The sequence below is a fragment of the Falco peregrinus genome, chromosome 1 (assembly GCF_023634155.1).
Source record: "Falco peregrinus isolate bFalPer1 chromosome 1, bFalPer1.pri, whole genome shotgun sequence".
Lineage (NCBI taxonomy): Eukaryota > Metazoa > Chordata > Aves > Falconiformes > Falconidae > Falco > Falco peregrinus.
In genome coordinates, this window is record NC_073721.1 from 100705330 (window position 1) to 100719335 (window position 14006).

Here is a 14006-nt window from a genome sequence, read left to right on the forward strand (position 1 = left end):
AGCAACTGTGTAAAAATGGCACCTACATGCCGAACAGATTGGTTTGCAGAGCCGCTGACAAAGATTAATGTTTATTACAGTTTACTGCTTTTGGTTCTGCAGATGCAATATAGCTATTTTCTTTGTGGTATAAGCATCATGAAAAGTAATTTCCAATTGTGGAATGTTTATGATAATAAGGATGTATAACTAGGGAGAGCCCAGACTGACTTTCAAATACCAGCATGAGTTTGCAATGCTGCTAATTTAGAAAAAAAAATAAGCAAAGAATATTTTTTGTTTTATTTCTCTGCTTAACAGATTTTTTAAGCAGTCACTGGGACAGAACACACAGGGAACCCTACAGTGTCATGTAGTTACTCTTCTGAATTAATTGCTATTATATTAATTGCTGAATCCCCATATTTGGCAAGCTTCCTCATTCTCCTTGCTGCATCCAAAGATTTCTACTTTTAATTTTACTGCAATATGGAGGAAAATGTAGTGTCTATAAAGAACACGGAAGTCTGAGATTGTTGTTGTTTCCTTCCTTTTTTTTTCTAAGTGCCAGTACAATTAAGGCTGTGATTTACATGGGTTTGGATTGTTCAAATCTGTCCTTTTCTTTTGGGTCAAATGTGGAATAATGTAGTCTGTAAGTTTTTATGGCCGGTAGATGTGTAGTCCTTTTGGTCAGTTAAGCTGATTGCTTGCAGTGATGAAATCGTCTCTTGGTAGCAGCTGAGAAACACCTTGAGAATTAAACTTTTGTGAATGCAGATGTTGGGATTCCTGCCTCTGCAGCCTCCGGCACGGCTTCCTGGTACCCCTTCACTGGATTTCCCCGGGGTGATGCTGGTGGGTATGGATGCCTGGGCACTGTCAGTCGTGTCCTAGCTATAAGGTGCTTTCCTTGACTTGTAAACCTCTTCTGGGCAAAGGCCAAGAGTCACGGGTTCTCTGCTGTTGCTGCCAGTAATAGCAACTTGGCCTCATCCTGGGTGTGTTACACCCAGTTCAGAGTGAGGAGTGCAGTCGGTCCTGCTCCCAAAAGACCCTCGAGTGGCATAGCTCCAGCCTCATCCCCTTGGTCCCTGGGGGCGGTGGCAGAGCTGAGGTCAACGTGCCTGGTTTGGCTCAGCAGGAGGTGAGGATCTGTTCCTCAGACCAGTTTGCTGCCACAGCCCTCAAGTCTTCGTGGCAACTTCTGGCTACATCAGCAAACGCTTTCAACCCAGATCATTCATTTCAGTTGGCACTCATTGGCGGTAATGTTCCTTTGCTTGGCTTCATTTTAGCATTTAAAGGTTTTTATGTTGTTTTTGACGGGATGAAGGGAATTAACATGGGAGTGCTTTGTCTGGACTTAAGTATTCTCTGCTTTATCTTGCTAGTAAGATTCAAAATCTTATTCTTCCAGCAGACAGGGCTTTTGTCTGTGCACCTTGCTAGCTCTTCTCTCATCAGTCTCTTCTGTCAGCCCATTATCCTGGGCTTATTTTACTGCACAGTTAATGATGCTTAAGTCTGCTCTGGAAAGAGTTTGACTAGTTAAAACTAACATAAAGTACAATACATCCCAGTCTTATCTAAAGAAGTAAAAGAAATAAAAAAATAAAATATAAATAAACGTCTGTTCCATAGGAAAGGACAGTAGGCCTGAATTTGAAATGATGGTCTGGTGGTGCACTCGGTCCCACTGTCCCTGTTGCTGACAAAGACATTGAACAGTGCCGGTCCTAGTAGTGACCCCTGAGGAATGCCACTCGTCACTGGTCTCCACTTGGACATTGAACTGCTCTTTGATTGTGACCATCCAAGTAATTCCTTACCCACCTAGGGCTCCATCTGTCAAATCTGTGTCTCAACAGTTTAGACACAGGGATTTTATGTGGGACAGTATCAAATGCTGTGCACAAGTCCAGGTAGATGATATCAGTTGCTCTTTCCTTATCCATCAGCGCTGTCATAGAAGGTCACTGAATATGTCAGGCATGATTTGCCCTTAGTGAAGCCACGTCGGCTGTCACCAGTCACCTCCTTATTTTCCATGTGCCTTAGCATAGTTTCCAGAAGGATCTGCTCCATGATCGTGCCAGGCACGGAGGTGAGACTGACCGGCCTGTAGTTCCCCGGGTCTTCCTTTTTTTCCCTTTTTAAAAATGGGTGTTATGTTTCCTTTTTTCCAGTTGTTGAGAACTTCACTGGACTACTGTGACTTTGCAAGTTATGATGGATAGTAGGTTAGCCACTCTGTCCACCAGTTCCCTCAAAATCCACAAATGCTTCTCATCAGGTTCCATGGACTTGTGTATCTTCAGGTTCCTTAGATGGTCTTGAACCTGGTCCTCTCCTACAGTGGATGGTTCTTCATTCTCCCTGTCCCTCCCTGCCTTTACCTTCTGTGACTTGCGTGGTGTGGCTGGAGAACTTGGCAGTGAAATCTGAGGCAAAAAAGTTATTCAGTACCTCAGCCTTCTCCATATCCCGGGTAACCAGTTCTCCTGTTTCTTTCTGGAGAGGGCTCACATTTTGATGTACCTATATGTACCTGATGTACCTAGCCTTCCTTTGATCACTGATGTACCTATAGAAGCTTTTCTTGCTGCCCTTGATGTCCCTGGCCAGATTTAATTCTGTCAAAGCTTTAGTTTTCCCAGCCTGATCCCTGGCTGCTCGGACAATGTCTCTGTATTCCTCCCAGGCTGCCTGTCCTTGCTTCCACCCTTGTAGGCTTCCTTTTAGTGTCTGAGTCTGTCCAGGAGCTCCTTGTTCATCTATGCAGCCTCCTGGCCCTTTTGCCTGACTCCCTCTTTGTTGGGACACATCGCTCCTGAGCTTGGAGGAGGTGATCCTTGAATATTAACCAGCTTTCTTGGGCCCCTCTTCCCTCCAGGGCTTTGTCCCATGCTACTCTACCAAGCAGATCCCTGAAGAGGCCAAAGTCTGCTCTCCTGAAGTCCAGGGCAGCGAGCTTGCTGTGCGCCCTCCTCACTGCCCTAAGGATCTTGAACTCCACCATTACACAGTCACTGCAGCCAAGGCTGCCCTTGAGCTTCACATTCCCCACCAGCCTCTCATTGTCGGTGAGAACAAGGCCCAGCGTAGCACCTCTCCTTGTTGGCTCCTCTGTCACTTGGAGGAGGAAGTTATCACCAACGCATTCCAGGAACCTCCTGGATTGCTGATGCCCTGCTGTCGTCCTTCCAACAGATACTGCTGTGGCTGAAGTCCCCTATGAGGACCAGGCTTGTGAACATGAGGCTGCTCCCGTCAGTGTTTAGTGGGCCTCATCCACTCGGTCTTCCTGGTCGGGTGGCCTGTAGCAGACCCCTACAATAATGTCACCTGCCCCTGCCCTCCCTTTGATCCTGACCTATAAACTCTGGTCGGATCCTCTTCCATCCCCAGGCGGAGCTCCGTGCGCTCCGGCTGGTCACTGGCACAGAGGGGAACACGCCCTGCTCGCCTCCCCTGCCTGTCCTTCCTAACGAGCCTGTATCCTCCCATGCCAACTCTCCAGCCATGGGAGCCATCCCACCACATCTCTGTGGTGCCAATAAGATCATAGTCCTTCGGGCATGCACATGTCTCTAACTCCTCTGGTTCGTTCCCCATGCTGCGCGCGTTTGCATCGAGGCATTGAAGCTGTGCCCCCGGTGAGGCTGGCTGAGTGGCCGGAGCGGCTGGAATTCCTTTGTGCTGCTCTTGAGGTGCTCTCCTGCTGACCTGCCATCCCTCTCCAGGCTCTGGGCATCACTTGCTGGCACTGGCATCAAATCAGAGGGATCTGTATTGCATGTAATGCTGAAGGTGTTTAAGTGAATTGGTACACAAAATGCACATCCCTCTCTCCAAATGAGCTGCGGACCATGTAGTCATGTTTCTGAGAAGTGGTGCCAAAATACAATGTGTTATGGTGAACTTAGATTAAGCTTCATGGGAAAGCATCATTACTCAGTTAATTAAAGAAGAGCAACTTTGATATTATGCCATGTGCTGTAAAATAAAATGGGTGCGTGGCAGAAAGAGCCATGAATCCTTTTAGTGTATGTGAGACTGAGACATAATGTGTGGCTTCCTTCTTGCCTCTGCAGTGCTGTGTTGAATAGAGATTGAATATATTCAAATAAAAAAATAACGACATGTAGATATGGGACCTTATCTTTTCCAGTGCTCTCTTTGAATGTTTTACCAGTCTACCTGTTTTTTGAGGTTTACTAAAAATCTTTTGAAAGTCTTTGCTTCGCTCTGCATCTAATCAACATTTAAGCAGGGTCCTTTGTGTGCCTGTAACCTGGAGAAGACTGGCAGGTTCATGAGAAACTGTAAAATCAGCAATATGTAATGTAGCTAAAATGACATATTAAATATAGTCCTGTTACTATATAAACTTTATATACAAGTCAGATGTTGAGATTAATCAGAATGACAGGTTGTACAAGCATATGGCTGGCCTTTCTGATAGCCATTAGCTTGAAAGGCCGGCTTTGAAATCAGCTCCATTATTTATAGGTGAATCATGCTGCTGGGCTTTGTCGGGAAAAGGTTATTTCTCCAGCTCCGCTGAAACCTCCTATGCACGAAAGAGCCTTTTTCCACAGTTCCTGGAGAATAAGACAAATTCTTCTCCAGGAACTTCGCCACAACTTTCTTCCCTTGGAAAGCTGTGGTGTCGGAGGGCATTCCAACGCTATAGTGATGGATCTCAGGCATATGGAGTACACATGCTAATTATGCTGTGCTTACGGTTCAGTCTATCCAAATGCCAAGGCATTGGGGCCTCGGAGTTGCTGCAGGCAAAATGTTAAAATCTTTGCCACTGTCTACTGTGCATCTGGGAAAAGGCCCGCTGCAGTCCCTAAAACACCTGGGGAGAGGAGGAGGGAATGTGCGCATGTCCTCGTGAGGAGTTTGCTGCAGTACATGTGCTGTCTTCCGCAGGACTCTGCTGCAGTTTGGCCGGATGACCAAGGGAGCTTGCACTACTGCAGCGTCACCTGGAGCCATCCTTTTATCTTCATATAGTTAGCTGTCTGAATGGATGCAACACTGCATTGGTCCCTGGGGCAATGCTCCTGTGAGATCTCTGGGTCTAGAGCAAGACAGAGAAGTACTTTACCACCTACCCATTGCTCAGCCATTAGGCATGATCAGAGGCAGAAAGATAGCACTTAATCTAACAAGAACCAGTTCAGCTGCCGTGATTTTTATGTAAAAGCGTGGTCTGTGCTGGCTGCGGCCACTTATTGCATAATGGACTGGTGCTCTTAACACAGATCTGCATTTCTGTAGCTACCAGCTTTTAAGAATTCAAACCCATGTCTCCTGTTGCAGGTTTATAAACCCCAGCTGGTGGTCCTGATCACTGCATCAGAGTCAGGATCTTACTTGTGTGATCTCTTTCTGCTCCATGCCTCTGATAGCCCTAGTGGCATCAAACACTGCCTGGTAGCTGCTCTGAATCCAGCCCCATCTGCCACTGAGGCGCTCTCCTTTGGGCCAGGTTCCCACCTAACTGCTTCATTTACAAAGGTTATGTTTTTTTCAGGGGAGTTTCTGCTCTTGCTAGTTATTCTACTATAGTAATATTAAATAATAAGAATAATAAACTTTTACCTTCTCTTCCCTCTCCCCATCTCTATAATTCTCTGCTTGCTATTTCTTGTTAGCAATAAAGGTAGGAGGAAGCTGGGTAACAAAATAAGAAATTTCTTACATGGTAATTTTCTTGCAGTTAACAGCTTCTCACCATCCAGCCTGCCTGGACAGTGCAGTAAATGTCCAGGATGCAAATTGTTTTTTTCCCCCTCTAAATAAAGACTCAGGTTTATAATTGCGTATACTATATTGTGGTGTTGTCTTAATGCTAATTGCTGAAGTATTTCTGTAGTCCAGGTGACTTCTGGTGGCTGGTGCTGAGCTCGTTGCCAGATCTACCATAGACCAGCTCTGAACCTCAAAGGAGGGTGCAGAAGTCAGCCCACCTTTGCTGAGAGACAGTGAGAGTGATTAGAAGAAAACTGTAAATGGAAATTCAGCTCCTTCCTCTTTCTCGCTTCTCTGGGTGAGTTATTTTGCTAGGCTGTTCTTAACTGGCAGCAGCTCTTTGGTCCAGACCACAGTCCTGGGAGCAAGAAGAAGACTGTGTCTTTAGCAGGACAGTTGGCATAGGCCAGGCTCATGTGGCAGTAAGTCTGTGGCCTTTGGAAGCTGAGTGCCTGTCCTGGGGGTGGGGGGCTGTGGGGTGGGAGCTCAAGGGTGAGTGCGGTAACCCTGACGTTGAGGCAAGAGGTGTGTCAGAGCTCGCCTGGGCTCCTGTTTGCACTTGCTCATGACAGTTCAACCGTTTGTGCTTCTGCTAAAGGCAAATTGCTCTGATTTTTGGGCTATCATTAGAGCCAGCAGTGAATGTCCTAGGAAAATACGTTAGCTTTGCTTTTGAGTTCTGATCAGTCAAATTAACCTAAAACTGTTGTATTGCAAGTCTCCTCAAATTTTCCCTGTATCTTTGTAGCTTAAAAACTGTGTGTGTATATATGGCTGTATACATTTAAATTTTTTTCCTGGTGGGACAGAAATCGGTTCATTATTAAAAAAAAATAGAAATAAAAATAATCCAAGCAAAATTCTAGGATTTGCTTTTTAAGTTCTCTGTAGTGCAGAGCTCACCGCCTAGTTTTATTTGAGGTTACAGGAGTATTTTTCTCAATAAAGCATATGTCCTTCTGCTGGGGTGGCTGAGTGCCGGCCAGGCAAGGATCCTGGGCTTGCAGGGATGCACAGCAGAGCATTTAGCGCCCACAGCAAGACCTGGCTTCTTAACCGGCAAGCTGCAGTTGCAGAAATGATGCTTCAGCACTTAAACATTAAACCAGCTGTTCCCTTTATGGCTGGCTCGGGTGTAAAGTGCTCTTGCTGTTTTACATAGTGGTCTGGCAGCACGAGGAGAGTGGGCTGGAGACGGATCTGAGCCCAGTTGACTTTGCTATCGGCTCTCCAGGGCGTTGTACAGCCCTCGCCCTCTGCAAGAGATACGGCGGCGCTTTGCACTTGCAGGGTTTGGAAAGGGGAACTGATTAAGATGCTGGTCAGTTCTTCTCCCTAGCCTCTCCCTTTATATAAACTGTTACCCTGCAGAGATTAAAAAAAAATCAGAAAATAGAGGCCAGAAGGCACCAAAAAGAAGGAAGGGTGGGGGAAGGGAAAGGAGAAAAAAGATGCCAAGAACAGCATAAAAGGCAAAGGAGGAAAATACAGCAGGGAATTGGTGTTCGGATGGAAAAGAGCAATAAGTAAGGGAAATCTGTCCTATATTTTCTCCATTTTAACAACTTTTAAGTCCGTAACTACTCAGGCAGGAGAAGGTGAACCTATGGACGAGCGCTGAGATGTGTGTCACACCTTTGGCAGGAGTGCAGGACCAGTCTGGGTGTTGCTAGACGCAGAAATTTTGAGTTGGAGAAGACTTGTGCCTGTGCATGGGAGCTCGTACCACTTCTGGGCTCTGGAGCGGGAAAATGTCATTTGTGGTAGCTAATTAGTATGTTTCCAGGTGAGTATTTGTCCAGTTGATCGCTGATGGTTATTGGTTTCATCAGCAACAAATAGCTTTTTTCATGTTGTTCAGAGCAGCCATCCTCTGAGCACTTGGTTGTGGCAGCAGGGTTGTGAGTTTAAAAGAGAATGATGGGTTGCATCAAGTAGGTTGCATAAAGGATGCTCTTTTTCACTGTTTTCAAAAGGTGTTTGGGGGACATGAACGTTATTCCAGAAGAGGAACATCTGCTGCTGGTTTTGAGGACAGTGTCAAGATGTTCAAAAGATTAACTTTCAGCTGTATTTATTTGGGGAGGTTGAAAGGATTTTTTCGTAAGGGCTTTTTATATTGCTATGTAGTTCAGTAAGCATGAGCTTACCTTTTCAAAGAAAATTCTTCAGAATCAGAAAGGCTTTGTTTATTGCTGGACTGGTTTTGAACAAAAAACATATATTGCAGGGAGGATTTCTGGAGAGAATGGAGTGATTAACTGTTTTTGTGATGAAATAGTGTTTAACAAACTTCCATGTCTGTTAGACTAGCAGTATAATCTTTAACTGAATATAAAATGTGTGGATGTGGTTTGGTTAGATCCTTTGTGGACTGTGAGGTGAAACAATAGTATTTGGTTCAGTGTGGGTTTGCTGCCAGAAAAGCAGCAGGGTTGGTGGTTTGGTGTATTTGTTGAGGGTTTTTTTCGAAACAGAAATTTAATTTATAAAAAATGTGTTCAGTGTCTAATAAAAGTTCTGTGAGAGATGACTGATGGTAGGAAAAGCTTTTCTCATAATTCTTTCCCATATACCATTAAACACACAAGTTCGAAATTCGGCTCCTGCGATGGGGTAGTTGTTCTGTGGCCGCTGTACAAAGGCAGCGAATGCGGGAAGGCTGTCGGGTGTCCGTTGGCTGCCGTAGGGCAGACGTAGCACCTGGAGCTTGAATCAGTGTCAGGAAATAGAGATGCAGGCACTTACTAAAGGGTTTGTAGTTCTGCTGAATCTTGTAGGAAAGCCTCCTGCTTACAGCGACATGGATGAGCATTGTGCAGTGATTGCAAACCAGCTGGGATCGGTCCCAGCTCTTGTTCCTCTTCGTTTTGTGAGAAGGTTCTATTTTCAGCAGACAGGAGTGAGGAAGGAGCTAATGAGCTTGTTCATCCCTGCTTTTGTGCAGGCTTGCCTTGCAGAGCCACTCTCTCGTGCTTGCAATTGTAGGGTACGTAGCATATATGTGGAATTTCTTTGGTTTTATCAGGTCACATCTTTTCCCTCTTTGCCCTTCATTTGCACCCTTTTGGGCTTTGCCTCTATACTTCCAGTCCAAGCACGAGGAGCCGGCCGGTGGGTGCTTTGCAGTGCCAGGGCTGCGTGTCCTGGTGCTGCCGGGCAGGCTGGCGCCAGCCAGCAATGCCTCCTGCCATCCCTCATCGGCAGGAAGGAACATTTCTGAGAAGAAGGGGCCTCACTCTGCGTGGCGCAGTGTGTTTGCTTTCTCTGAAGGAGCTGGCAGGCTGGAAACTTGGCTTCAGCTGGAGAGGACCCCTTAACCTTGCCTTGGCAGGAGGAAATAATATAAGTGACAGACTTCATTTATCTTTATGCTGTATGCATAGCCTGGTGTGCTCCGTACGCTGTCAGACCTAAATCCTGGTGTCGAATTGGCACTATGAAGGAGTAGGCTGTAATTTTCAAGGTGGCTTCAGGTACAATAAAATAAAAAATGCTTTCACTTAAATACAAGTGTAAACGTCCTGCATTTTGTGACCTTAATTTCATCAGTGAGTGCAATTCATTTTGCTCACTCCTTACGTTTTGTTTCTGTGGCATGCTTCTGATGGCACACGATGACATTGCTGAAGGTGACCGGAGGGAGCAGAGGCACTGGCAGCTGCGCGGTTGCACGCTCTGGGATCGGGGCATGGCGGGGAAGGCTGGGGTTGCACAAAGAGGTGCGTTATCTGGAGCACTGAGATTGGCACCAGTTTAAAACTGCCAAGATAACCTCTCAGCCTGTTGCAGAGGCTTCTAGCCCCATATTAATAAAACTCACCATGTACCGCTCTCATACAGCCCCATGGACTCTGCGTGCCCCTTGGCGTGCGGCAGATTCATTTGCACACCCATTGATCTTCGTATGCCGCACTTCATGCCGCGCTGCTGCTGCCGCTGCAGCGTTTTCACATCCATTTCTCTTCCCTATCTGATCACTGTGGCACTTTGTCTGCCCTGCGCCGCTGCTGCTACCCTCCCGGTTACCCACTTAATGACTGTTCTCTTCATGCCCCTTGGTAAATCAGTTATCTTCCCCTCCAGATGGGTTCTTGTCCCCTCTGATCAGCTAATCAATTATATTCTGGTGTGGTTGTGCAGTGCCTTTTTTGATGCTAAGCTACCACCTTCCCTTTGTGCTCCTTACAAATCCCAAAGTGGCACCGACACCGCTCATCAGATTTAGCTGCAAAAGCGTTTCTGCCCCGTCAGGTTCCTCCGACAGTCTGTGGGAGCCTTCTGTGGCTCCCGTTGGTTTTAATCCCTCCCTGGAGAGCAGCGATCAGTCCCACTATTTCTGGTGCCCCGGGCTCAGGTCGTTTGGTTTGTTGCTTACGGCTTTTTATTAGTGAAAAAGGCTCTCCCAACTGTTTTAAGATTTTGTGGTGCTCTAGCCCCAAACTGTTTCTTAAATGCTGGGGGTGCTTAGCTGAATAGGTGGAAGGGTTCTTTGTTTAAACTCTTTCGGCTCTTTGACTGCTACGAAACGGTGCGATGCAGGGTGTATTTGCTGCATGGGCCCACAGCACCAAGTGCCTTCTATTATATCTGCTCCAGAGGATTTCCTGGGAAGTGTTCAGCCTCCATTTCTGTCTGTAAGGAAATCCTCTTATCTAGGCAGAGCAATAAATAGTGCTGCCTCCTGTAATAGAAGCAGAAAAACACATTCTTCACATGGCTGTTTTTAAAAATGTGGGGTTTAAAATATATCAGCTGGAATGATTCTTCTGTAATAAATCCCCATAATAGCATGTATGTATACGTTTAACTAGCTGCGCAGAGGTAGGGAGAAGGGGAGACGGTGTGTTAAAGAGGGTTTAGCGTGCATTTAGTAATGACAAGAACAGTAAATAATCCTGCAGGTTTACAAACCTAATCCCCAGTGTCTGATTGTAGCCCTTGCATCTACTAGAATCAGTTGGAAAGTCATTAAAAGGCTGTAAAGAAAGGGCTTTTGGTGTTTGTGTTTTTTATTTTAAATATTGGGGGAGCTGGCTGGGTGACTGATGATTTTAAGTGGCATGAATGTAGTTCATTTGGGACCTTGATGGAAAGCTCTAGAAGTGCCACGGAGACGTTAAGTGAGGATGGAGTAGTGTGCTCCTGGCTGCCTTGCTCAACGCTCTTCCTGATAGTACTTTCATTTAAGAAGTGGATTTGGGGGTGGGGGTGTTGTTTTTAATGCCCAACTTATTTTTGCCTGTGCCCTGCAGTGAAGTGGTTGTTTTTCTTAGCAGAAGAAATCCACAATGTCTAAGAGCCGTGCCACGTGATGCTACTGCTTTTAAATAAGCTTTTAAGCGGTTGGACCAGATGTTGGCCACATCTGTGTTTTTATTTCATTGAACATTTCATTTCGACCCTTTTATTAAAAGAAAAAATGATCATTTAGGAATTATTTTTAAAAGTTTAGCAGCTGGGAAGATCTTTCTGGTATATAAAAAACCCAAGTGATTTACTTTCTGTGTCCTGGAGCAAGACGTATAACATCGAGCAGACGGATAGTTATGGCTGATAGGGTCTACTCATGTTGGGAAGGATTGCCGTGGAAAATTTCAGATCAAAACGGGTGTATTCTGTTTTGAATTGGCATTCTGTAACAGAACACCTTTTTTTTTTTTTTTTTCCTCCCTAGTGGAAGTGTTAAACCAGGGATTTGAAGGCACCTTCTCTTCTGAAAACCCCTCACATTTAATGAATGCTTATCGCCTTGGCAGGAAAAAAGGCGACTTGCAGGCAGAAGGATATCCTGCAATTACTCCCTCTACTGCCATTATGGGGTCTCAGAAATGCTTATTATTTAGAACTTGCTTCTGGATTTTTCTCTGCAATTTACCAGTTGAAGAATGAGTTTTCCGTCCCCATTGCTAATTGATCCAAAGAGAAAAACTAGCACCTAATTCAGTAACAAGTTATATTTAAAATGACATGTGAAATTGCTCATGGTGTCTGAAATTACATCATTTTCAATCTGGCATATTAGGGCTGTATAAGGCAACAGACACCTACTGTACTGTGACATACTAAATTTTAAACCTCTGAGCCAAAAATGTAGCAGGGCATGGGAGGAGCAAGGTGCTTAATGATGAATGAAAGCAGTGGCAGCTTAGTTTCAGTGGGATATTTTTATTGTTCATAAGAAGCTGTGGCAGTTTTTACAACAAACAATTTTGGGATGCAGTTTTATGTGAAGCTGAGCAGTGACTTGTGTAGTTCTGTCGCCACTTCCAAATGTTGATTTTCTAGCCTGCGATTTTCAGAATGTACCAGTAATTTTTGAGTTTGGCTTCCTTTTTCTTTGTCCCTAATTCCAAGCCCAAGATAGTTTATATTTTAGTCTATCTGATGCGATGAATATGGGAAAAAACCCCTAATCCTTTATTCACTCAAGTAAACCAAATTGAAAGTTGGGGTTTTTTCCCCCAAAATAACACTGAGAGAAAAAAAAGGTAGATAACACAAAGAAGGGGGAGGCCATCCCCCCTTCTGTCCTACAGCTTGGTGGTTAAAGCGCTTACCCAGAATATGGGAGACCCAGTTCACGTCCCATTTCTGCCCAAACTTCTTATGACCTAGCAGACAGGTTGTTCTGGCCTGGGCACACTCTTGCACTCTGCTGTTGAGCTATTTTATTTTGTGTAATGCAACATTTCTTGACCCAGGTGGACAGTCGACTGAGAAAGGGTCTCAGACACTGGACTACAATATTTACTCCTTTCCTTTGTGAACATTTAAGCATTTTGCTCACTGGAAATTTGTATCTCGGTTCCAGAAGGAGGGACATGTAGTGCTGTTTTGCAGAATACTCTGTGCTCCAGTGAGTGATGCAGCATACAGTGATTCTTCTCTGCACTTTGCATGGTTAGGGTTTGCTAAAAAATTCCAGTGAGTTACATTAAAGAGGCAGCAAAACACCAGGATGTAATTTGTCACTTTCTTCTTCCTCTCCAGCCTCCAGCCAGGGTGCACTCTGCCATGTCCTTGGGTCACATCCTTGCCTGTTGAGTAGTGGGGTGCCTGCACAAGGAGCTGGGGGCTCCGTAGAGATCAGAGAAGAAGGAAAGCCTATATATTGAACAGTTATATAGTTACTGTAAAATGTTTCACACTTTTAAAGTATATTTTGGGGAAAAGGTTGTAAAGTAAATCTGGTGCCTGGGACTAAAGTACAGTTAATTTCTAAACATAATGGCAATGAGAAATGTTCCTTAAGGCCTTTCCAGTCATATTAGCATCAGTTTGTCTGAATTGGTAAAGTTCACGGTACATTTATGAGACAATCTCAGAAAAAAATCAAAGCACAGTGTTATGAAGTCCCTTGTGACAGGACATTTTCTTTGGGGTGAAACCTGTTTCGCATATAACTTGGTGTGGAAAGTTTAAAACTTCCTGTTGATTGTTTAAAGTGTTTTTTGGAAAGATGTTCGTAAGCGCTCAGTGTCCGATACCAGTAAATGTCTGCTGAGTTGAGCAGCCAGAACCTTTGCACCACCTTAGGAAGTGCAGCCTTTATTCCTAACCAGATGTTTTGGTTGGATTCGCAACCCTGTGATTTCACATACTTCAGGCAACTGGTTTAAATGCCTGAGTTTTGCCAAGTGGAGCATCATTTGTATCTTCTGGGAGTGCTCGTAATGCCTACCTTTGCTTGTCTTCACCATTTGGTTGCCGTAACCTGCTGTTGGATCAAAGGGCTGCAGCTGCCTTCCCCCTCTGCCGGTCCAGCTCTGCGCTGCTCAGGAGCTCTGCTCCACGAGAAAGCACCAGGCTGGGGAATCAAACTGTTCAAAGGTCTTGGTTTGTGTAGAGGCACATCTCCTGGACTGGAGAGCAGGAACTGTACAGTTGCCAAGCTGTTCTACACCATTTCAGTTTTAATTTGTTATTACAGATTATTGAAGTTTTGTTGATTTTTTCTGCAGGTAAACTGGTTAGATCATCTCTTGTCTAGTCTTGATTACAGGTAGTAGAGGTGACCAATAACATTGCTTCATTCCCCAGCATCAGTCTTTGTTGAACAATTTATTTTCTTCTCTACCTGAACTACATTAATAGTGTGTTACTACTGTACATTCATGTGATGTGGAAAATCAGGTTTTGCTGCTGTACACTGTGCCAGTCCCACATTAGGCCTTGGTTCTGTGCTGTTAATGTTTTTTAATGGATAGAATATTAAAAAAAAATGTTTTCAGAAGAAGTCTGCATAAATACAAAGC

At 44.9% G+C, this 14006-nt stretch overlaps 1 protein-coding gene across 2 annotated transcripts in view; it reads left to right on the forward strand.

Moving 5' to 3' along the window:
* BRF1 (BRF1 RNA polymerase III transcription initiation factor subunit) overlaps positions 1-14006 on the forward strand; it is a 175809-nt gene that overhangs the window by 112596 nt on the left and 49207 nt on the right. The window lies entirely within an intron of this gene.